This window comes from Schistocerca nitens, chromosome 1 (assembly GCF_023898315.1).
Source record: "Schistocerca nitens isolate TAMUIC-IGC-003100 chromosome 1, iqSchNite1.1, whole genome shotgun sequence".
Classification (NCBI taxonomy): Eukaryota; Metazoa; Arthropoda; class Insecta; order Orthoptera; family Acrididae; genus Schistocerca; species Schistocerca nitens.
Genome location: NC_064614.1, coordinates 385,878,335 through 385,901,642, shown reverse-complemented (window position 1 = coordinate 385,901,642; position 23,308 = coordinate 385,878,335). Strand labels below are relative to the sequence as shown.

Sequence of the window (23,308 nt, the reverse complement as noted above, 5' to 3'; positions counted from 1 at the left end):
GGTTAAAATTCATATGGCTACCATTGGTGGGCCATAGTCATAGGCTAATGCAGAAGAAGGAGCATTTGATAGCTCATCTCCTGTGGATGCCATTGCCGGTCATCATCATTGAATAGAAAGGCAATATTCCACACTTATGCTGGAGAAGGGTTATTGGTTGAAATGCCTGCTACAGCTATTGTTTGGTCGTCATCAGTGCCTAGATTCGAAATGGACAGAGCAAGAGAGGGGGAATGTTTACCCAAAATATTATTGTCCGCCGAGGTGACTTGCAGCAAGTTGTTTACGCCACTCACACACCGCGGCCGTGTATTTACTTCCTTGATGGCGGGGAGCCACGATGCCGGAAGCCTATAGCTGTCCTCTCTATTGAAATTAGATGCATTCTTAGAAATTTCAACCGCTTCTTGGACCTTTCTTCTATAAATGTTTGTTTCTTTAGCCAGTACACGTACATTATTAAAATCGATGTCAGAGCCACAGTTCTCATGATGTTCCGCTACGGCTTATTTTGCACTTTGTCTTAGCCGCATGTGCCGTTCATGTTCCTTAATGCGTTCTTTAACAGTTCTTCCTGCTTCACCTATATACACTTTGCCACAGCCACATGACACTTGATAGACGCCTGCATTGTGGAGGTAATCAGGTGCATCCATTTTCCGTCAGAAAAAGTCTTTTATTTTATTTTGACTAAAGAAAGATGTTGAATACCATTTTTCTCTAAAATTCTGCTTATGCAGTCAGTGACCCCAGGAACAAACGGTAACTTGAAGGAGTGAGAAGGCATTCCTCGTCATTCATATTAGTGGTATAAATATTCTGCCTAAAAGCCCTGTCAATTGAATGACTATCATACCCATTTGCCTTCAATGTCCTCTTTAAAAAATTCAACTCCAATTCTAAGTTGTCGTCATCACTGATACAGAAGGCACGTGAAGACAGGGTATTGAGTACTGCTTGCTTCTGGGCTGGGTGGTGGTGAGAAGTGGCATGTTTGTGTTAGTCTGCTTTCTGTACACTCTGTGACCTAGAGCGTTATCAGATCTCCTGTATACCAACACATCTAGGAATGGGAGACTGACCTCACTGTCAACCTCCAAGGTGAATTTGATTTTGGGGTGAATTCCATTTAAGAAATTGTGGAACGCATGAAGTTCTTCTTCGCTGTATGGCCATATAACAAATGTATCGTCCACATAGCAGAGCCAACAAGAATGCTTCAAAGGAGCACTACTTAATGCTTGTTCCATAAAAACGTGAGGTGCAACTGGCGAAATGGGTGAGCCCATAGCAAGGCCCTCAGCCTGTTCATTGAACTCACCATTGTATTTAAAATAGCTCAAATGAAGACGTAATTCAATTAAGTCACAAACATCTGGAGCATCATTCCCTCTTATGATTTCCATTCTATCTGATACTGGGATGTTAGTAAATAACGATGTCACATCGAAGCTAACAAGAATGTCACCTGCAGATATCCTCAGTGTGCGTATAATTTCTAAAAAAATGTGTTGAATCTTTTATAAAAGTATTTGTTTTACCAACTAGATGTCTCAGTTTGCCAGATAAATGACATGCTAAAAAGTAAGTCGGCGAGTTAATCCTACTGACTATAGGCCTCAAAGGAACCGATTCTTTATATATTTTCAGTAGTCCGCACATTCTGGGTTAGACAGGTATTCGAGGTGTTAGATTCTTTGTAATAGAGCTGTCCAGTCTGGAGTCTGATATCAGGTTTTTCACTTTCTTAATGATTCTGTTCGTCGAATCACTTTTTAACTTGCGATACACAGGGTCAGCTAGTAGTGATAATCCATAGTGTCCAAAACAACAGTAGCATTCTCCTTATCCGATTTTGTAACAACGATGCTTTCGTTTCTCATGAGTTCAATAAGAGATTTCCTCTCCTGTGGCGATATGTTGCTTTTTGGAGGTTTCGATTTCCGTAGAACTCTCAACACATCTTGTCTTACTTCTTCAGCCTGCACCTTCGGAAGATGAAAAAACAATGCACCCAAGACTGGTAATGGAAGAGTTTCTAGTTAGAAACTACTTTATAACAATTTTTTTCTTTTACTTATATTTTATATTTTCTGTCAGATGTAGATTACAATAAAGGAATTTTGAATCATTCTTTCCTAATAAACATAACATCAATTTATTTGCAATTATGGGTTATATTCCAGAATGAGATTTCCACTCTGCTGTGGAGTGTGCGCTGATATGAAACTTCCTGGCAGATTAAAACTGTGTGCCCGACCGAGACTCGAACTCGGGACCTTTGCCTTTTGCGGGCAAGTGCTCTACCAACTGAGCTACCGAAGCATGACCCACGCCCGGTACTCACAGCTTTACTTCTGCCAGTATCTCGTCTCCCACCTTCCAAACTTTACAGAAGCTCTCCTGCGAACCTTGCAGAACTGCATGTCTCCGCAGTATCCTTTCTTTCAGGAGTGCTAGTTCTGCAAGGTTTGCAGGAAAGCTTCTGTAAAGTTTGGAAGGTGGGAAACGAGATACTGGCAGAAGTAAAGCTGTGAGTACCGGGCGTGAGTCGTGCTTCAGTAGCTCAGTTGGTAGAGCACTTGCCCGCGAAAGGCAAAGGTCCCGAGTTCGAGTCTCGGTCGGGCACACAGTTTTAATCTGCCAGGAAGTTTCATGGGTTATATTGAACAATAAAGTTTGATAGAGACATATGAAATGATATATATACATCAATAATATTCTAGAATGAAGTTTCACTCTGCAGCACTGTGTACACTGAAATGAAACTGCCTCATAGATTAAAACCAGATTAATTGGACAGGTAGTTTTCTCACTGATACTGGTGCATTTCATATTCTTGTTTCTCCACAGGATGAAGAAAGAAGAAATTAGTGGGAACTAGCAGTAAAGAGAAGAGATGTATGGTGAAATATATATATAATTGATATATATAATTCAATTCACATGTCTGTATCGAGTTTTAATATGTCCAGAGCTTTAAATACAACTGTAACATCTGCTGGTAGCACCAGGTATCTGGTGGCATTACATCACAAGCCTTGACTCCCAAAAGCTGAGTGTTTTCACAGGCCAAAAAGTAAACCAATGCACAAGGGTGACATGAACACTGCAGTAGTTCTAGTGGAAAAAGATGGATAACACAGCTCAGAAAATTATCAGAAGATCAATTGAAGAGAAGCCACTGCTACACATTATAAACTGTGAAACTTAAGTTGCCACATGAGCCAAACAACTTTCAGTTTATGAACTAAAAAAAGTAAGCATACATCTACTCCAGCAGCAATAGTACAACTTAAAAAAGATGTTTTAAGTGGCATGGCTAGACTACATACATTTAGAAAACATGATACATTGCTTGAAGATACAAGGTGAAAATGTTTCAAACTATATGGTGACCACAAAATTGTTAATAAACACATACTGATCAACAAACACTAGAGAATATGACTTGAAGGTTGTTGATGGAAGAAAAATGTCTAAATCTCCAGAAAGATTCTCTCACACATAAACAACAGAGGACCAACCACCTTAAGAATAATTCCAATCTTGAAGACAAAAATTCTAGAGAACCAGATTAATGCTTGAAATATGATAAAGCTGGCCACTGGGTATAAGACTGCAGAAGTGTTTGCTTCAAAACATCATCATTGTGCAAGAGAATGGAGAAATCTTTTATCAAAGGGGCAAGGTGAGCAACAGTGTATGTTGATAGCGGATGCCCTGAGAAGCAAGCCTCTCATCAGTGCAGACAAGCACGTAGATGAAAATCCCTGGTTTTTAGATTCTGGGCACTGATCATATACATGATCAAACTGAAAAGTAACAGGTTATAGTGCACTTGAGAGTGAAGTCTCAATCTACTGCACAATATTCTCTGCTTGACTCAAAGTATTAATATGTTCCAGAAAACTGTCATTCAAATTTTGCAACTTTGATAAATCATCATGAACATAAATTTCAGTATTTCTGAATTCTACAGTCAAGGCTGTTGGCGATACAATTCCACTTTTATTTGTGATTTTGTGAACTTCACTGGGTATAGTTTTTATGTCCTGCCTCAAATTTGTGATGTATATTTTGCTCCTGTGAATTTTGTAAATCTATGTCTTCTCCCAGATTTGAGATTTTAGTGTTGAGATGTGTAGATTGTCTCTTTGATAAACATATTTCAAAAAATCAAAATATCTTTCTTCTGCTGGTTCAAATGGTTCATTCTCATCTTTATTTGTTACATCGAAGTCCGTCATGTCTGACATCTCTTCACTCCTCTCTAGTATAGTTTCTTACTTCAGGTCTAATATCATCATTTGACTAATCCTGTCACATGACACAGCTGAATAGAACATAATTTTTTTAATGTATTTTTTCCTTATCTTGATATATCCATGTACAGTCGTGCTCAAAAGTATCCAAACGACCTGAATTGCATTTCGCCTGATTCGCATACAACCCTCATAACGCAGCTGTCTAGCAGGTCATCCAATCGCTCCTCGGTACAGTCGTTTGACTATTGAAAATGGTTCCAACGAAACACCACTAGAAAACATTCCTCTGTATTGCAATAACTCAAGATGTAAAGTAATACCACGATACTACAAATATCAGGGAACACCTTATCACAGATAAGACTGTCCTTAAGGCTTGTAAGCTCACATTTATTACAATAAATGACATGCCTGAAATGTTACCGCTGTCATTCTAACGTCAGAAAGTTAATGCACGTAGTAAGTTCGTTGTATTCATGATTTCCTCTTCAAAGTAACACATCATACTTATTATTACCACAAAATGACATTAAAAATTTAACTTTTTCACGAGATGCTAGTTGAGAATATGTATGAACTTCAAATGACACGGCGAACCGTCTCGTTCTGCATATGGATTCAAACCCAAGTCATGCAGCCTAAGCAAAGATTTTGTGACTGACAGAAACTAACAGTCATTCCTGACTAGGCATACAGAGAGTGATATACGTCGATTTTAGACAGTATCAGTTAGGAAATATAAACTTTAAATTACATAACGTAAAAAATTTTAACGGACGCGAATTCCTAACCAGCATCTATTGTCCCTGTTAACGAACTACGAGAGATGTTAAATATTACTTCTTCACAAGTAACTTACTTGAAATGCCGTGAGGTAGAGCTTTGTGTTGGACAGGGATTCGAACCATGAACCTAATCGGATTGTTATCGAAGCACAATCAACTGTGACATATCGGATTTTCTCGGCAGTAGCAAGATGTTTTAACTGAAATGACGAGACGAAATATTAATTTTTTCCTTCCCAGGACTCCAACCCGGCACCTATCGCTGTTATATTCTAGAGAAACGAACGTTAAATATGGGTTTGTTACACCAGCAGCGACATGTGAGCGTTTTTGAACTAGAAATAATGTGACGAAGAGTTCAGTGCTGACTGGTAATCGAACCCCACACAAAGAGACGTCAGCTACCGAATTTTTCTCCACCAGCAGCTCGGAATAACATCCTTGCACTTACAGTGATCTCGCAAATAGTTCTGTGTCTCACTGGGAGTCAACAACGTCAGATATCGTTAGTGTTGACAACGAATGAAAATACATTAAAATCAAAATTATTATCCACCGGCAGATAGGTGTTCTCATGCTAGAGCTTGATAATACATAATGAAAACTTTAGTGCCAGACCAGGATTCGAACCCATTCACGCGCAATATGTGGAGATGTTGAGGAATCTGCAGTTTTGAACAAACAAATTGTAGTCGAGCTGTATTGTCACGAAGGGATCAAATTTCCCATTAAGGGCGGTATGAGTTGCATTCCCAGTTCAGAACCAATTTTATCGACATACAGAAGCTAAAATAAAAGGTGGAATAAGTGTCCTGTGAGCCTACATAGCGTCTGTTTCGTCACTAGAACTAAATAATTAGTATAAGAAAGGTTACTGGTGATAGAGTTTCTACATATCGCCATTCCTGACTTTATTGTGGTTCAACCTAATGTCTACTTGGTAGAGAAGGAATATCATGTTTATGTGAATTTCAGACCACAATGCCATCATACCTTCTTCACTTGGCGTAGCCAGAAGAGAGCAGAATCTGTCTCTACCTACCAAAAATCATCGGTAGAAGTTGGAATCGAACCCAGACCATGAGTATATAAATCTATCAGCAATCCAAAAAACCACCAAATCCTCGACTGAAACAGCCATGACCAAGATTGTAACTGGGGCAACAGTATCGTCGTCTACCACCTTGACAACTCGAACGGTGACAGTGCACGACCGGTTACTTACGTTTACTGGTATCAAAGCTACAGCATGAAAACACAAAAATGTTAATAACCTGAAGATCATTAACTTTGGAACCCATAGTAAGGTAAAGCAGTCATCAGTTAGAAGATTGGTTTGAACACCACAGGGCTTTAATGGGCACGGTCCTGTTGGAGGTGGTATGCCGTTGCTTTCCTCCGACCTTTGAGTTGACTTGCCCAGACAGTTAATAGGGGACCTACAGTTTAATGTGCCTTTCGGACCACAGTGCAACTCAGCACTTTTCAGATCAAAAAACACTGCCCGAGGGGAAATGAGTGTTAAAGGGGAGATAAAATTTGTGGGACTGACCAGGGATCGAAGCAGACACTTTTGTACTCGTAGTCTTGCTATTTATCACTTTGCTGCCATGTAGCCACCAATGTGGCTTCTGCTTGGCATTAAAATTAAGCATTTCTTCTTTGTGTCTTTTGGCACTTGCGCGTCCCTGCACCAAAATAAAGAGAACTGAATTGAATGTAGTGTCTTCAAAATGGCATAAACAGAAAAGGAGAAAAATTAAACAACTTAAGTGGTCTCTCTTTGATGCCACAATTTTCATGCATCTTATGTGAAAAAACGAACACTGGAAAGTCATGTTGTTTTATTTAAATGATTACAGAATCAGGTAAAACGAACAGTGAGGTTGTCAGTAAAAGCACATTACTGTTGTCAGTATGATATTGCACTGTCCAGGGCCTGTAATGATAAAGGGCCATTTAGATGACGTATATTGTATCCAGAAGTGGAAGAGAGAGCACCTCTAAATTCTACAATCTGTATGCATTGCATACACACAGAAATTACTGTTACATTGTACTTATGGGCCCAATGGGTTAATTGCGTATTTTCCGGTGAGAAAGAGCACTGGCAAACAGTCTTCGCTACATTAGGTTAGGTACTTAAACTGTTGTCACTCTGAGCTAGAATTTATTGTCAGCGACTTTAAGTATAAGGTCAATCAATGGGTCAGATGCGGGTTTTGCAACTGTGAAATACTTTCCCACATTACAGAAGACATTTCTAGGCGCAAGTAAATGAAAAAAGACAGCGCGTTTTTGTTATCAAGTGACAACTTCATCAATTACTTCGGTTTTAATGTAATCTACAAGTAATTGCTGATGTTTGATATTAACATGAAAAGAATTCGGTAGACGGGGAAAGAACCTGTTGTTGGGCAACTACTTGTATAATGACCGAAATACATTAAATGATGTTCAAGCAAATGTGTTCCAGGAGTGGTATGAAGAAAATGATAGTAATAATGACGGCAATAATCGAATTATCCGGTAACTTCACACTTCACAGTGGATTTTCACGAACTAACAAATTTGCTGAATTAGTGTAAATTTCAAATGGCTTCACATCGAGGCTATAATGCCTAGAAGAGTCTTTACACCTGCTGACATGAGAATAGCATAATCTCCACGTCAGAATCTTGCTTCTACTTAACCATTTAATAGACTCGCATTTTTTCCAAAGTGACTAATTTTGTAAGCTAAACATATGATCCGTTACAAAACACTCCTGGGACTGGGAAATGTGGCCACAATGGTCTGGTGGAACTAACTATCACAGGTGCAATGCGTGGGTTCAGGCATTTACTCTTAAGAGACAGAAACAGATTTACTTTACCTCTGATAACCTCAAGAGAAAATCGTTATAATTCAGAATCCGCATTAAACATCGCGTTCCTTCATAACCAACTGGGCAGAGCTGGTTTACGTTGGGAAATAACACAGACGATAGTCATGTTCACAGAAATACTGTCACCTGCGTAAACGTACTTACATCAGAAAGTTTTATTTTATTTGATGAACCGATAGCCACTTAAAGGAACAGGGCACTTATTTTACTTGTACTTGATTGATCTACAGACGTTGAAAAATTTGGTGGTAGACTGCGATTTGAATTCGTATCTCCTCTCTCGAGGATCTGAATCTCTCGGAACAGTATAGTTGAATCATTTCGTTCCTTTTCCCAAGACTTCAATCTTCTCTTCAAAAATGGCTCTGAGCACTATGGGACTTAACTTCTGGGGTCATCATTCGTGGTTAGTTAACAGAGACGAAAGAGTCTTGATAGGAGTCCCGGTTTATTACAAAAACTGTGGTCTTTTATTTTCAAGTTTAGATTTGGTTACTGATACTGGCGAAAATTTCGGTAATTCATGACTCTTCATGGCTAGTCAGCAATATGATTAGATTGGATTTGATTCGATTAATATTTGTTCCATATAGAATGAATACGACATTTCACAATGTTGTGGAATGTATCATTTTACGTTTTAATGAAAGATTTCTTTACATACCATTTACTCTCTCTCTCATTCTTTTTTATATTTGCCTCTCTCTCTCTCTCTCCACACACACACACACACACACACACACACACACACACACACACAATCATTGATTTTTATTTTTATTTGTTGTTGTGCTCGACTATCGGCCAGGCACGAAAACGTCCATGAGTGACTTTCTTAGTTTTGAGTACACTTACGAAAGAAATATAAAAACAACTATGAGAGTTACTGATTTATGATGCTTAGTTTACAGTCAGTTCTGAGTATTATTAGTAACTATGCTCCAGTCCCTAAACGTAGTTACAGAAGTGCGAATCACACACATTATGTATTCCAAGCCATGCCAGCCGCGTCTTTGAGATACCAGCTATGGTCACTTCAAAGCCCTCTGTAGGAACACATCGGTTTGTCTTCTTCCTGCTGGTACTGTAACTGCGATTTGGCAACAAGGCAAGGTATGTTTGGCAACACTGTGATCGACGAGTTACTTCCTGGTGTGCACAGAATTAAGCCTCAAAGTTCACTTGATTTTTCCTGTCATTTCCATTGAATAATCTGTGTTATTATCGCTTGAGGTGTAACAAAAGTTTGTAAATTCACGAATTTCGGCCAAGGAATGTCGTTGCACGTGGAAACCCCAACTGATCTTGTCCTTTAAATAGCGATTTACGAGTTCGAGTCACTATTGATCTTGTAACAGGTAGGCGCATACCTCATTGCTAGCTCTGTGGTAACATGGTGATCTGTAAATAAGGGTCTGTTCTGGTTTGTGGCTCCAGTCTTGCTGACTGCGACGTTTTTATCCCTTCTGTGAAAGAGTTACAAGCAGTCAGATCAAACATCGATAAGGAAAACGCAAGAAAATACTTTCGGCTCATAGTGCAATTGTGAAAACCTTACAATGCTGCACAACAGGTAATGCCTCTTTCCGTTGCTGACAAGCAAATTTTGGGTTTCTGGGAATACGTAACTTTATTTATGACATGCTACATTTGCATACCTCTTGAGTATGACACGGTATACCAATTAAACACAGACCCAATCGAAATATAAGTGAGTAGTATTTTTTTAATTTGGTCTGGTAGAGGCACGCTTGTGTACAGATACTCAGGTTTATTAAAACAGACTTTCGTCGTAAGGTTATCATGGGTAGTTTTATTTCATTTCTTATAATACAGTGCAAATTTTCGTAGGGTTTCTTTTCGTGTTGTTTAAACAATAGTAGACATGAGAGAGAAATTAATCATCAACGATATATGTGAATTCTCTGATGTTACCTATAACAGTCTGACAATGCACATGCAGTTTATTGATTACATGTAGAAACTTGTTCTGAGTTAAAGCTGTCAAACAAGGTTTGAAGAAGAATAAAATACCACTACCACATGACAGCTAATGCAGAAAATACTTTCTGACGTATTTTGGCACGATGCGCTCTCCCCATACGTAATACAAAAGTTTCGAGATGCATCTGCTGCCTGGCCGTCTATGAAACCTGAAAAGAACAAAATGTTACAGTAGTGTGCACTTTTTCCACAAGCAACTATTTTGAGTTGAGAAGTGAAGGGAATTATGTTCAAAGTTCCATTAGATTGGTAACTTCAGCAGACACCAGAATTGCGTTTTAAAAAATGTAGCAGTGAATTTATTTGAACTCGCGACATTTAGCATACGGTGCACTACACTTACCGTTACACTACTACCTGAATCACAACCACAGCTCCAGGAGTCAAGAACGAGTCCTCCAGAACTTTCGCATCCCACAGTGTTTTGAGATAATGCATATGGCCGGATGTAGACTTCTGAGAGACAGACAGTTACAACTTTTCTCTTGCACTGCACGACGTTTTCAACAAACAGATAGCGCAATAGAGTAGCTCAAGTGGAAAGGAACACTTCCTGCTTAAATTTCTGCATCCTACACTGTTGGCAGTTCTGTGTAGGCGGCAGTTACGTGATTTTATTTCGGTGATTACAAAATAGAGTCGAATGTATGCAATGGGCAGCCGAGGTAGCTAGTTCATGGCGATTCGGTCGACCGACTAAATAAATGTACTGAATAAGGTGCAAACCACTACAGGGAGCCTTTGTGTCAGAATTCTCTTCCAGTGTAGCGCAACGGCGTTACAATAGAAAAATGAGCCACAGGGAAGAGGATTTGGTGGTCTTTTGGATTGCTGATAGATTTATATACTCATGGTCTGGGTTCGATTCCAACTTCTACCGATGATTTTTGGTAGGTAGAGACAGATTCTGCTCTCTTCTGGCTACGCCAAGTGAAGAAGGTATGATGGCATTGTGGTCTGAAATTCACATAAACATGATATTCCTTCTCTACCAAGTAGACATTAGGTTGAACCACAATAAAGTCAGGAATGGCGATATGTAGAAACTCTATCACCAGTAACCTTTCTTATACTAATTATTTAGTTCTAGTGACGAAACAGACGCTATGTAGGCTCACAGGACACTTATTCCACCTTTTATTTTAGCTTCTGTATGTCGATAAAATTGGTTCTGAACTGGGAATGCAACTCATACCGCCCTTAATGGGAAATTTGATCCCTTCGTGACAATACAGCTCGACTACAATTTGTTTGTTCAAAACTGCAGATTCCTCAACATCTCCACATATTGCGCGTGAATGGGTTCGAATCCTGGTCTGGCACTAAAGTTTTCATTATGTATTATCAAGCTCTAGCATGAGAACACCTATCTGCCGGTGGATAATAATTTTGATTTTAATGTATTTTCATTCGTTGTCAACACTAACGATATCTGACGTTGTTGACTCCCAGTGAGACACAGAACTATTTGCGAGATCACTGTAAGTGCAAGGATGTTATTCCGAGCTGCTGGTGGAGAAAAATTCGGTAGCTGACGTCTCTTTGTGTGGGGTTCGATTACCAGTCAGCACTGAACTCTTCGTCACATTATTTCTAGTTCAAAAACGCTCACATGTCGCTGCTGGTGTAACAAACCCATATTTAACGTTCGTTTCTCTAGAATATAACAGCGATAGGTGCCGGGTTGGAGTCCTGGGAAGGAAAAAATTAATATTTCGTCTCGTCATTTCAGTTAAAACATCTTGCTACTGCCGAGAAAATCCGATATGTCACAGTTGATTGTGCTTCGATAACAATCCGATTAGGTTCATGGTTCGAATCCCTGTCCAACACAAAGCTCTACCTCACGGCATTTCAAGTAAGTTACTTGTGAAGAAGTAATATTTAACATCTCTCGTAGTTCGTTAACAGGGACAATAGATGCTGGTTAGGAATTCGCGTCCGTTAAAATTTTTTACGTTATGTAATTTAAAGTTTATATTTCCTAACTGATACTGTCTAAAATCGACGTATATCACTCTCTGTATGCCTAGTCAGGAATGACTGTTAGTTTCCGTCAGTCACAAAATCTTTGCTTAGGCTGCATGACTTGGGTTTGAATCCATATGCAGAACGAGACGGTTCGCCGTGTCATTTGAAGTTCATACATATTCTCAACTAGCATCTCGTGAAAAAGTTAAATTTTTAATGTCATTTTGTGGTAATAATAAGTATGATGTGTTACTTTGAAGAGGAAATCATGAATACAACGAACTTACTACGTGCATTAACTTTCTGACGTTGGAATGACAGCGGTAACATTTCAGGCATGTCATTTATTGTAATAAATGTGAGCTTACAAGCCTTAAGGACAGTCTTATCTGTGATAAGGTGTTCCCTGATATTTGTAGTATCGTGGTATTACTTTACATCTTGAGTTATTGCAATACAGAGGAATGTTTTCTAGTGGTGTTTCGTTGGAACCATTTTCAATAGTCAAACGACTGTACCGAGGAGCGATTGGATGACCTGCTAGACAGCTGCGTTATGAGGGTTGTATGCGAATCAGGCGAAATGCAATTCAGGTCGTTTGGATACTTTTGAGCACGACTGTACATTGATGTTGCTTTTCATGCCAGTTTTTTTTATTGACCTTTATAATTATGATCCACCACTTGTAATTGTTAGACTGGTACTAGTCCATCGATAATTTCTGCATTTGCACTGCTTTCCATGTATGTTCACAAATAATTTCTGCTTTATGTTCTGCAAAACATAAGTACACAGAAGTATCAAAATTTTTCTTCTAAGAGTCCTCAGACCTTAGCCCATAAATTGTAGTAGCCCCTTTTTGTTTTGTCATATACAACGGTTGTCCACGAAGTAAGTTCCATTTGGTTATATAAAACAAACACATTCAGTTACAGAAATAATATTTATTGTACAAAAATCTTCAACTGTTAGACTACTTTTCTATGTACTAGCTTCCAAAATTTTGCAGACACTTGTCATAGCATGGCATAAGTTTTTGTATGCCTTCTTCATAGAAGGTTGCTGCCTGTATATTCATATATATGTTCTTTCAACTTGTCATCATCATTGAAGTGTTGACCACCAAGGACAGATTTTAGGTGTAAGAAGAGATGAAAGTCACTAGGAGTGATGTCCGGGCTGTATGGAGGATGATGAAACGTGTCCCAGTGAAATTCCTGTAAGAGTTGTTTGGTCACATTCACCATGTGAGGTCGGGAATTATCATGGAAAAAAAAAACACCTTTTGACAGTAATCATTGGCGCTTGTTCTGTATTGTGTGGCACAATTTCTTAATGGTCTTGCAGTAGCCATGTGCATTGCAATCAGTGCACATGGTTACTGCGAGACCATTAAGAAATTGCGCAGCGTGGCAGCATTTTCAATTATGGCTGACATTATAAAGAAGTACTACAAAGCACACATTGGCAGCAGCGATCTGAAAACTGTGTACATGTCTTCTCCTTGAGTCAGAGTAACTGCCGCGCGTGCTCAGAACTGCAATCGTAGCACTGCCATGGATAGAAATAGAAACGAAACTTACTATGTGGATGACCCTCATAAACCAACTGAAAAATAAAAGTTTGGATCAAGTGTACTTTGTACTTTTCAAGCTTACATTAGGTATGTGCAGCTAATAAGGAAACAAGAAGGAAAGTCACTTAATAGCTAATTCTTGCTGCTACCCAATCCAATAGTGGCACACTGTAAATTATGGCTCACTGAAACATCGACTGTCACATCTATGAATATGATCAGGTCTATTCTCGAAATTTGAACACTGTTGGTGTCTATTTCTTCATTCTTTCAGTTTTATTTTCCTCATTTCTTGCATAATTCCACAACATTGTACAAATCAAACTCCAGTGGAATACAAAGACCAACCAAAACCAGATGACTTCAAAGTCTACTTGCTCCCACTCTCTCTCCTACTACTTCTAATTAACTGTTTCACAAATCAATAAGTTGAAAAATACAAAAAATTGTAGTTCATTGATCTTATAATGCACTGATCTCTTACATCAAAAGAGTTTCTTACACAATGAAATACTCCTTAACATAAGTTTTCAGAATTATACAAATACAAATAACGAAAAGAATTTTAAAATATTGTTACAATTTAAAATTAAATTGCGAATAAATCATATGTCAAATTTATGTATTAATTCTTTTTGTGCAAAAAATGTAAGAATAAATTACGTTATTAGATTTATGATATTGATTCCATTGTAATATGTCATGAATTTATTATATCATGTTCTACAACATGTGTCAGATATAGGAGTGAGAACTGATCATTTTCATCACAACATGCACTAGTAGCAGTCGGGATTAACTGGCTGCCTTGTCCCTGTGTAATATTACTATCAGGCATGCTGTAGCAGTTCCCTCACCACTGATTACTGATGGCTTGTCAAAAAATTCGCACCTACATGTGTACAATGATTTCAATGTTTCAAATAACACTTGTATTCAATTTCCAAATTTTTCCTGTGGCTTGAAGTATGGGAGGTGTTGTCCTTGTGCACCTCAGTGGCTTTCCACATGCTAAACACTTTTCTGTTCTAGCTTTGTTTGATTTTGATTAACAAAATGAGGGTATAGAATTTTCTTTATTTAAGCTAGCTTGCGTCACTGTCATTTCCATCTTCTTGATGTATTCTAAGTGCCTTTTCGCATGACTAATTTTTCTTTTCACCGATTCCAGCTCCACTCTATTAGGATATGCCATGCTGATGATTTGATACGGCCCCTTATAGACACAAACATTTTTATCATTCTTTTTTATTTCTCTTATTGGGCCTAAATGTGTCCAACTACCATGAGATCCTCTACTTTTTATATGATTGGGTGTATTAATCAATCATATGTTGCTTTTCTTCTCTCTCAGTTATTCACCAAATTTTCCATTACCATGTTTCCCATAGCAAGTTCTCATTTGTCATCTCCTAACACCTCTCTGAATGTTTCATCAGCTCACAGTTGATCAGTATTTCTACTGGTGTGAAACCAGTCAACACATGGGAATACTATTTGGGGGCCTATCACCACTTCAGCTTTACCCATCACCACTTCAACTTTACCCATGTAATCTTGCCAGCATTCCTTATATCACTGCAACATGCACAACACCCCCCTATGAACCATAGACCTTGCCATTGGTTGGGGAGCTTGCATGCCTCAGTGATACAGATAGCCGTACCAAAGGTGCAACCACAACGCAGGGGTATCTGTTGAGAGGCCAGACAAACGTGTGGCCTTTTCAGTAGTTGCAGGGGCAACATTCTGGATGATTGACTGATCTGGCCTTGTAACACTAACCAAAACGGACTTGCTGTGTTGGTACTGTGGACGGCTGAAAGCAAGGGGAAACTACAGCAGTAAATTTTCCCAAGGGTATGCAGCTTTACTGTATGGTTAAATGATGATGGCGTCCTCTTCAGTAAAATATTCCGGAGATAAAATAGTCCCCCATTCGGATCTCCGGGTGGGGACTACTTAGAGGATGTCATTATCAGGAGAAAGAAAACTGGCATTCTACGGATCGGAGTGTGGAATGTCAGATCCCTTAATCGGGCAGGTAGGTTAGAAAATTTAAAAAGGGAAATGGATAGGTTAAAGTTAGATATAGTGGGAATTAGTGAAGTTTGGTGGCAGGAATACAGGGTTATAAATACAAATTCAAATAGGGGTAATGCAGGAGTCGGTTTAACAATGAATAAAAAAATAGGAGTGTGGGTAAGCTACTACAAACAGCATAGTGAACGCATTTTTGTGGCCAAGATAGACACGAAGCCCACGCCTACTACAGTAGTACAAGTTTATATGCCTACTAGCTCTGCAGATGTCGAAGAAATGGATGAAATGTATGATGAAATAAAAGAAATTATTCAGATAGTGAAAGGAGACAAAAATTTAATAGTCATGGGTGACTGGAATTCGGCAGTAGGAAAAGGGAGAGAAGGAAACGTAGTAGGTGAATATGGATTATGAATAAGAAATGAAAGAGGAAGCTGCCTGGTAGAATTTTGCACAGAGCATAACTTAATCATAACTAACACTTGGTTCAACAATCATGAAAGAAGGTTCTATACATGGAAGAAGCCTGGAGATACTGACAGGTTTCAAATAGATTATATAATGGTAAGACAGAGATTTAGGAACCAGGTTTTAAATTGTAAGACATTTCCAGGGGCAGATTTGGACTCTGACCACAATCTGTTGGTTATGAACTGTAGATTAAAACTGAAGAAACTGCAAAAAGGTGGGAATTTAAGGTGATGGTACCTGGATAAACTGATTAAACCAGAGGTTGTACAGAGTTTCAGGGAGAGCATAAGGGAACAATTGACAGGAATGGGGGAAAGAAATACAGTAGAACAATAATGGGTAACTTTGAGGGATGAAGTAGTGAAGGCAGCAGAGGATCAAGTACGTAAAAAGACGAGGGCTATTAGAAATCCTTGGGTAACAGAAGAAATATTGAATTTAATTGATGAAAGGAGAAAATATAAAAATGCAGTAAATGAAGCAGGCAAAAAGTAATACAAACGTCTCAAAAATGAGATCGACACTAAGTGCAAAATGGCTAAGCAGGGATGGCTAGAGGACAAATGTAAGGATATAGAGGCTTATCTCACTAGGGGTAAGATAGATACTGCCTGCAGGAAAATTAAAGAGACCTTTGGAGAAAAGAGAACCACTTGTACAAATATCAAGAGCTCAGATGGAAACCCAGTTCTAAGCAAAGAAGGGAAAGCAGAATGGTGGAAGGAGTATATAGAGGGTCTATACAAGGGCGATGTACTTGAGGACAATATTGTGGAAATGGGAGAGGATGTAGATGAAGATGAAATGGGAGATACGATACTGCGTGAAGAGTTTGACAGAGCACTGAAAGACCTGAGTCAAAACAAGGCCCCGGGTGTAGACAACATTCCATTAGAACTACTGACGGCCTTGGGAGAGCCAGTCCTGACAAAACTCTACCATCTGGTGAGCAAGATGTATGAGACAGGCGGAATACCCTCAGACTTCAAGAAGAATATAATAATTCCAATTCCAAAGAAAGCAGGTGTTGACAGATGTGAAAATTACCGAACTATCAGTGAGGCAATACTGATCTTATGACTTATCTTAGAAGCTAGATTAAGGAAAGGCATACCTATGTTTCTAGCATTTGTAGACTTAAAGAAAGCTTTTGACAATGTTGACTGGAATACTCTCTTTCAAATTCTGAAGGTGGCAGGGGTAAAATACAGGGAGTGAAAGGCTATTTACAATTTGTACAGAAACCAGATGGCAGTTATAAGAGTCGAGGGGCATGAAAATGAAGCAGCGGTTGGGAAGGGAGTGAGACAGGGTTGTAGCCTCTCCCCGAAGTTATTCAATCTGTATATTGAGCAAACAGTAAAGGAAACAAAAAAAATTGGAGTAGGCATTAAAGTCCATGGAGAAGAAATAAAAACGTTGAGGTTCGCCGATGACATTGTAATTCTGTCAGAGACAGCAAAGGACTTGGAAGAGCAGTTGAACAGAATGGATAGTGTCTTGAAAGGAGGATATGAGATGAATATCAAGAAAAGCAAAACGAGGATCAGGGAATGTAGTCGAATTAAGTCAGGTGATGCTGAGGGAATTAGATTAGGAAATGAGACACTTAAAGTAGTTAAGGAGTTTTGCTGTTTGGGGAGCAAAATTACTGATGGTGGTCGAAGTAGAGAGGATATAAAAAGTAGACTGGCAATGGCAAGGAAAGCGTTTCTGAAGAAGAGAAATTTTTTAACATCGAGTATAGATTTAAGTGTCAGGAAGTCATTTCTGAAAGTATTTGTTTGGAGTGTAGCCATGTATGGAAGTGAAACATGGACGATAAATACGAGGGCTATCCACAAAGTACATTACGTTTTCTTTTGTGTACATTAGTGGCAGGGCTAGTGTGGCCATCTTGGTGTCATGGCATTCTGCCGCTCAGTCGGCATCCTGCCGTGCTAGTGAGAGGTTCGTGCTGTACTCCGTTGAGTTACTGTGACAGTTTGAAATGTCAGCGTTAATTGAAAATGCTGTGAAGTGTGAAGTGCGTGCTGTAATAAGGTTTCTGACTGCAAAAAACTGTACACTGATAGAAATCTATCGGCAGCTTTGTGAAGTGTATGGGGACAACATAATCACTGAAGGTGGAGTGCGTCAGTGGGTCATAAAACTTAAAAATTGCCGAACTAACGTTCACAACGAAGAGTGAAGTGGTAGACCCAGCATAGTGACTGCCGAACTTGTCGAAAAAGTCGATACCGTGGTCCATGAAAACCGTAATTCACAATACAGAACTCTCTATGAGTTTTCCACAAATTTCACGAAGTTTGTTGCATGAAATAATTACCGAAAAGCTTGGTTACCACAAGTTTTGTGCAAGATGGATACCAAAAATCTTGACAGAGATTCACAAAAATCAGCGAATGGCTGCAGCGTTAACGTTTTTGGACACTTACGAGAAAGATGGCGACTCATTACTCAATCGCATCGTTACTGGTGATGAAACATGGGTTAAGCATGTGAAATGGGCGACAAAATTGCAGTCAATGCAGTGGGGGCACACAAATTCCCCCGAAAAACCCAAGAAATGCATGCAGACAATATCGGCAAGGAAGGTGATGGCAACTGTCTTTTGGGACATAAAAGGTATTATTTTTGTGGATTTCCTGGAAAGAGGCACTACAATAAACTCTCAAAGGTATTGCCAAACTCTGCACAACCTCAGAAGAGCAACACAAAACAAGCTCAGGGGAAAGTTGGGCTCAAAGCTCTTGCTGATTCACGACAATGCCCGGGCCCACACTTCAAATGCCACTCGTGAAGTTCTCGAATCTTTTAAGTGGGAGTTGTTTCCTCATCCACCGTACAGTCCCGACCTGGCACCGAGCGACTTCCACTTATTCCCAGCAATGAAGAAGTGGTTGGCTATGCAGCGTTTTGATGATGACACACAGCTTCAAGAAGAGGTAACCACGTGGTTGAAGGCACAGGCGGCCGAATTTTACGATGAAGGAATTTCCAAGCTCGTCCATCGCTATGATAAGTGCCTTAATTTAAATGGCAACTATGCAGAAAAGTAGTATTTAAGTGTGGCTTTCATCTGTATATAATAAAAAAAATTCCAATACTTTATTTATTTTTAATTCCAAAACGTAATGTACTTTGTGGATAGCCCTCATGGTTTGGACAGGAAGAGAATAGAAGCTTTCGAAATGTGGTGCTACAGAAGAATGCTGAATATTAGATGGGTAGATCACATAACTAATGAGGAGGTACTGGGGAGACTAGAAGAAGGGATCGGTTGGTAGGACATGTTCTGAGGCATCAAGGGTTCACCAATTTAGTATTGGAGGGCAGCGTGGAGGGTAAAAATCGTAGAGGGAGACCAAGAGATGAATACACTAAGCAGATTCAGAAGGATGTAGGTTGTAGTAGGTACTGGGAGATGAAGAAGCTTGCACAGGATAGAATAGCATGGAGAGCTGCATCAAACCAGTCTCAGGACTGAAGACCACAACAACAACATGCACAACACACATGGTTTATCTCTTTTATCACTCTCTCTGTTTGGTTTGATGCTGCTCTGTAACTTGTAACATATATTCACTTGACGTGGTTCCTCTCCAGCATGTCCCTCCATATTTTAGACATGAACTGCATTCTGTTGCAACTTAATGTGTGCTTAAGTACACACACAATCTAAAATAGTCATTCTTTGTCATCTCCACCATAACCCTGCTGTTTGACTGATTTAAAGGCTAAATTGTATGCACTTAGGGGACAACTCAATGCTACTGACACTTGTGTAGTTCCTACTGTTGGCACCAACAGATGGCCCAACAAATCCATGTTTACCATGTCCTTCAACCTAAGGGTGTTATTTGGCACAAGTACCATTTGTACTTAATAGCGTTAGTTTCTGTCTTTGGCACAAATCACTTGTTTCAAGCACCATCCATTTTCTCCTAGCCATGTTACTGAAATCACATTCCCTGCACACTTTCTCCATGCATTTCTTCACACCATGGTGAGTGCCACTAAGTTGCATACATAATATCAGTTTTTATACCAAATGCTTTGTAATGCACAACCATCAGTCTCCTTCGTCTACATGATTTTGCCTGTACACTATACCACATTAAATAATACATTCTGGTACACAACTTTGCTTCCCATGGACAGTTGTACATTCTTTTAATTTATAGGAGGCTCTCATTTGCATTCTGTTGATGGAAAATGCTTTTCAACAACTCATCATAAAGTTCTGGTTTTCCACTCCTTGCATCATATTGATCTGTACTTCTTGTACTTGTGTTTCAACCGCATCTTCTTCTCATACACCTACCAGCATCCTAGATAGCACAGCAAGTACTTTGTGTCCAAGCCTGAACAATGACAAAATCAAATTCCTGAAGTGTCTGTATCCAGCAGGTTAGATGACTGTGGTCTAACTTGCTGTTCATCAGTGAGATTAATGCTTTGTGGTTAGTAACTTTCTTTATTCTCTGTCCTGATGAGTAGTATCTAAACTTCAAGAAACCAAATACAACAGCTAATGCTGTTTTCACTGAAGACTTTCTTTCTCAATTCCATAGAATGGGACTGGAAGATGCTACTTTTTGATCACCTTCTCCTGTTTCTCTTCATGAGCTTGGTAGATATGATCTCCAAGATCAAAATCTTATCTGTTAAACCCGAAATAAAACTCTTTTGTTAAATCTGGGTGGGACAGGATGTTTATATAACTTACCTTCTGTTTTCTTCCATTGTAAACTCTTTTGCATTCTTCTGTCCACTGCCAAACACTTCATTTCTCCTTCCTTGCAATCTTCATTTATTTAACCCTTGGTCCTTGTCAAAACAGATATAAAAATTATGTAACCTGTGAAATAAGCACTGTTGTTTTTGCAATTTGTCATAGAAAATGGCAAATCACTTTCAGTTTGTCTGGGTCACATGTGATACCCTCTGGTGTTATAATGTGGCTAAGAAATTTTACATTACTCTTACTGAATTCTGATTTTTGTAATTTTACAATTGCTCTATCCTTCTTGAAATGATCGAATACTTCTGTAACTGCTTTCAGCTCTTCCCACATCATTGAAGTGATTAATATGTTATAAAAGTCTACAGTGAATTTTCTGGGCAGGTGATCCTCTGTAAAGATTACCTGGCATCTGGATGAAAGCACCCATAGATACACTCAGCATAAGTGATAACAGCCAGTATTGGCAGCATCTGTCAGTATAAGTGAATGCAGTGTACTGTCATAATCCTTGACATAATTGGATTTTACAATAACCTGCTGTGATGCCAAGGCTGTTGGATATTATAGTTTCATAGGAGTTCTGTAAATGTTTCTAAAGATTTCCTAGATGGTCCAATTATAGTTCAAAAATTTGGTTCACTTTCATTGCTTCTAGAATGATTCTTACTTCTCTGGCTCTTTTCCCCCACTACAAACAACAAACTGTTATATTGGCTGGTAGATATCTTAATAATTATTAGTTGAAGCATCCTCTGTACTACTTTCTCTATGGCAGTTTTTTGTCTTGCAGTATTTGGTTTGATTAAGTAGAGTATAATTGTAGAGTTTCAATTTTATTTTACACACTGTCAATTTGATTAGCCCTAGCTTTATATATATAATCTATATCTACATGTCTACTCTGCAATTCACATTTAAGTGCTTGGCAGAGGGTTCATCGAACCACAATCATACTATCTCTCTACCATTCCACTCCCGAACAGCGCGCGGGAAAAACGAACATCTAAACCTTTCTGTTCGAGCTCTGATTTTTCTTATTTTATTTTGATGATCATTTCTACCTATGTAGGTTGGGTTCAACAAAATATTTTCGCATTCGGAAGAGAAAGTTGGTGACTGAAACTTTGTAAATAGATCTCGCCGCGAACGAAAAACGTCTTTGCTTTAATGACTTCCATCCCAGCTCGCGTATCATATCTGCCACACTCTCTCCCCTATTACGTGATAATACAAAATGAGCTGCCCTTTTTTGCACCCTTTTGATGCCCTCCGTCAATCCCACATGGTGAGGATCCCACACCGCGCAGCAATATTCTAACAGAGGACGAACGAGTGTAGTGTAACCTGTCTCTTTAGTAGACTTGTTGCATCTTCTAAGTGTCCTGCCAATGAAACGCAACCTTTGGCTCACCTTCCCCACAATATTATCTATGTGGTCTTTCCAACTGAAGTTGTTCGTAATTTTAACACCCAGGTACTTAGTTGAATTGACAGCCTTGAGAATTGTACTATTTATCGAGTAATTGAATTCCAATGGATTTCTTTTGGAACTCATGTGGATCACCTCACACTTTTCGTTATTTAGACTTCCTGAAAAAAATTTCCTTATGCTCTGTGAACAGGTGGCCAATTTATTTTTCATTGTGCGGTGCTTATTTTCCATACCCTTGAGTTTCTTGGTGATTGTTTCTTTCTTCCACCATGTTTACCTTTTTGTTATACTGTTTTAAGGTGCAGTATTCTGTGTAATCCATTTTTGTCTACTTCACATAGTCTCTCCCATTCTAGCACAGTATACCCTCATAAATGCCTATCATCTGTAGTATTCTTCTCTTTAAATGTACATGTTTGGCCTGTTTCATCCTTCCTAATCTTTATAACATTTACTCCAAAATTAACCTCTACTTGATGTTCCATCATATAATCTGCTCCTAATATTCAATCTATTCACAGATTAGGTACTACTACAGTCTTCAGAGTATACACTTTGCTAAAAATGTATTATGCTCAAAATTATTCACATATCTCTTATTGCACACCTGTGTGGGATAGTGCAGCTAATATACACATAAGCAGATTACTTAAACTCCAAAAGAAAGTGATTAGGTGCATTGGAAACCTATTACAAAGACAGTCCAGAAGAAATAAATACAGAGAATTGCAAATGCTGACTGTGCTTGCTCTGTACATATATGAAACAATTACATACCTAAAAATAAACTGTACATTTTTGATGAACCAAAATATACATAACTACAGTACTAAATGTAGAGATAATTGTAACATGTATTCAAATAGTTTTAAGTTAATTTGAAAAGAATCTAAAATAGCTTAATATATTTTATATAACAAACTTCCAAGGAGAGTCAAGAACTTAAAAGCACTGTCTGCTTTCAAACAAAAACTAAAAGGTCGTCTGGTCTCATCTTCTTGTTACAGTGTAATGGAGTTCTTAGAGGCAAGTATACAAAATTCTTAAATAAGAGATTCTTCTGCATACTCCATGTATATAATATAAAGACACTGTTCTGTTACTGTACATAAGCACAATTG

General features: G+C 38.7%; 1 non-coding gene across 1 annotated transcript; it reads right to left on the bottom strand.

Moving 5' to 3' along the window:
• Nucleotides 1-2,251: 2,251 nt before the first annotated feature.
• On the bottom strand, nucleotides 2,252-2,326 carry Trnal-caa (transfer RNA leucine (anticodon CAA)). The gene has a single exon. It is a non-coding gene; the product is annotated as a tRNA-Leu (tRNA).
• Between the last annotated feature and the right edge of the window lie 20,982 nt (nucleotides 2,327-23,308).